This window comes from Ixodes scapularis, unplaced genomic scaffold, assembly GCF_016920785.2.
Source record: "Ixodes scapularis isolate PalLabHiFi unplaced genomic scaffold, ASM1692078v2 ptg000997l_1__unscaffolded, whole genome shotgun sequence".
NCBI classification, from domain to species: domain Eukaryota; kingdom Metazoa; phylum Arthropoda; class Arachnida; order Ixodida; family Ixodidae; genus Ixodes; species Ixodes scapularis.
The window spans coordinates 6,861-10,290 of NW_024610078.1; positions in this window are offsets into that span (position 1 = coordinate 6,861).

The following is a 3,430-nucleotide window of genomic DNA, read 5'->3' on the forward strand; positions in this document are numbered from 1 at the left end:
AGATAAACATGGCGGCACCCTGGAATTGGCGCGGACACTGGTCTATATGCCGCCAATGTTGATCATAGCCACTCGTTGGGGTTGGCAAAGCACAGGACACGCGCTGAGTTCCAGACATTGTTATGGCTCGGCTATTTTCGTCGTTGCAGCGATCGGACGCGGGCGACTAGCCGAATGCTTCTCGAGCTAGTAATTATCACGAGCCCAAATCGAGTGCCCACGAGTGCCCACGGGTCCAATCTATGAACCGCATTCAAATATCGTCACTTGGGTGTTCTGCGATCCCCACGTTACGTCATCAAATTTTGCAAAGGAGAGATTGAACGAAAATAATTGCTTTTGTCGTTGCAATTTCACCGCAACAAAGGAGTTTCTTGGCCAGTGGCGTTGCGTGCGAGTATCCTTGAGTCCCACTAGTGCCCGTAAGCTCGTGTATAGTGAAACACATTCAAACTGAATATTGTTGCACAGCTCCTTTAAAGTACATCTAAAAAAAAAGTTCGCCTGGAAAGTGAATTTGAATAGGGATCGACGGGACGCCGCGGATCGCGGGTGTAGCGCGTTAGACCTCTCCTCCACGAAATACGCGGAGTAGCACTTTTTCCTTTTTTTCATTTGCACTGCTTTCATTCTTCTCTCAGCGTTGCATGCTATGTATGAAACGGATAGGGAAGACCAATTCGACATTCTATCTGCAGCTGACCTTGATTATTCACATATGTCGCCCATTCTAATCACAAGTCTAAGCATCAATAAACGTATAAATAACCTTGATATCTCTACGTCGTCAAGCGCTGACAACATATGTTGCAAAGTGATTAAAAAACACCAGTGCCATTTTATGACATGCTGTGCCTATTGCTTCAACAATCGTCGCCACCCTGTTGCACTCCCGCTCGAAATCGTTGGTAACTTACTACTTCCCCATATCCTTAACTAGTCTGTTGTTAAAAGTATTAACACATATTGTATTTCTTTTCATTTCGTGTCTCCTCTTGAAAATAAACCCTTTTTTTCTATAAATAACAGTATGACTTTGGCAAAGGATACTGGTCTGAGGCGCACTCACTTGAATTCACCCATCACCTTTATACTTATATAGACTCTGGCTCCGAAATCGACGCTATTTTCTTAGACTTCTCAAAAGCATTTGATCGCGTTTCCCACTGTCGCCTATAACCAAGCTCTCCGCTTTTAATTTTAGTTCGTTAACACTTTCCTGAATCTGTTGCTTTTTAACCCTTAGACAACGAATTACCGTCACTGGTGACTTTCGATCATTCACTACTGATGTGAACTCTGGAGTCCCACAAGGTACAGTTCTGGGGACCCCCCCTTTTTTATCTATAATAACGATATTCCGACTACTGTCTCCTACCATACGACTTTTTTATGACGACTGTGTGTTGTGGAGACACATTAAGAATCGAAATGACTAAGATGTTCTCTAGAATGATATTAATAGGTTTTTTACTGGTGTAATGTGTTTTCTTTCACTAGAAAGCGTTGTCTTATCTTTTATATATTTCTTAAATAATGTTGCCCTGCCTCTGTCCCTTCTTACAAGTACCTTGGTGTGCACTAACCGCTATACTCTCCACGGTCACTCATATTAGCACTATTTCCGCTGACTCCTCACGCACTTTTGGTTACTTAAATGCCGCACCCGCCCATTTACGTCATCTAGCTTATAATACTTATGTTCGCCCTAAACTTGAGTACGCTTCGCCTATTTGGAAGCCAAATAAAGAGCCTATTTAGTCAACTAGAATCGGTCCAAAACCGTACCGCTCGGTTGATATCATCATTTTATTCTCGATTTGTTAGCGTTTCTGTCCTTGAACCGCGTAACTCTATTCATGTCCTTGAAACTCGCCGACTAATCTCACTACTATGTCTACTTCATCAGCTCCATTTTACTCCCGGTCATTCAGGCTTTAGATTCGAGGAATAGAGTACCTCGTCAAAATAACAGCAAAAAGCTTCAAGCCTATCTTTGCTTCCACAGCGGCATTTAATAACTCTGCCCTTCCCAACGCAATCAAGAACTGGAATGGTCTTCCCGAAGCCATTGTCAACATTTCTGATTAGATATGCTTTGTAATGCCCTTTCCAATCACTTTTTTCTACCGTGATCCCCCGCAGCATCTTAGATTTGATGTTTTCTTTGTCTCCCTCCGTGAAAGGTCATGGGAGACGGATCCGGCTAACTCGGCCCGACCATTGACGCTCTGATTGAACACGAGCCCGAGCCAAACACTGGCACAACACTCGTACCAACGTTACTAGAACCACTCAGTTGGGAAACTGCCGTAGAGATTGCTCTGAAAAAGTGTGCCCGATCTGTCCTCCAGAACCGAGCTAATGGCGAACACAACGCCACCATTTCTGCCGCAGCGGCCACTCGATGAACCGCACGTCACTTCTAATTTGGCTTTAATCGGCCAATTTGGCGCCGAAACAGATGCAGCGGAAGAGGTTACAGGGGTGCCACCCCCGTCTCCCCAGCGGACGCGCCGCAAATTACTACCGAAGTTAAAATGCGCCTAGGTCGGGACGCGCTACCTGAAAGCACCGCTGAGGCAAGGTTGTATAAAAACGATATTAATTGTTCCAAAAAACCTTGCAAACTAAAGATTATAAAAACATCACGCGCCCTTCATTTTGCACTAAACTCCAAAAAATGTCATACAAAAAGAGTGTTTTCCGTTTGTTTTTACACACAGCTTTGTAAAAGCTCAAGGTGATCACAGTACAGACAAATGATAAAGAGTAGCGCTGTTGCCGTATTTAGCTCGGTCTCGGTGGACGCCAGCGGCCCAGGTTTCGACGGCGAGTTTCCCAACGGAGTGTTTTAGTAACGTTGACTCGTACCTTATCTCAGGTCTCGATCGATCTGACTGCGATGACGGTGCTTGGGCCTCCTGCTTGTCTGCAGGCTCAACCTGAAATCACGTATAGCTGCCTATTATTAGGTGTCGTTTGACTAGACCGTATATGTTTTTTTTATATATTTTGAACCTGTAGCCCCCCTCCCCTTCCCTATGCAATGCCCTTCTTAAGACTTTTAACGATAAATTAATAAAATAAATGAATAAATAAATATATGCAGTTTGCGTCGCAGCAGTCACGCGGAGGTAAAATCTTGGGACGACTGTAGTCACCGGCAGAATGAGAAGGCCAGGGATTCAGGTGTCCTGCAGGCGAACCTTCGATAACGCTTCGGATTCTCGTGCAACCCGAGCTTGGACGCGCGCATCCAAAAGCGCTACCAAAAGGACGCCCTGCCCCTCTCATTCTTTCTGTAAACCTATACTACATAGCCATCGGGCAGAAATATCGCTCCTTGAGCTTGATTGGCCCATTCGACCGGCGCAGACCGACCAGGATGAAACGACACCGAGTCTCCGTCGGCCAGTACCGCAAGCAG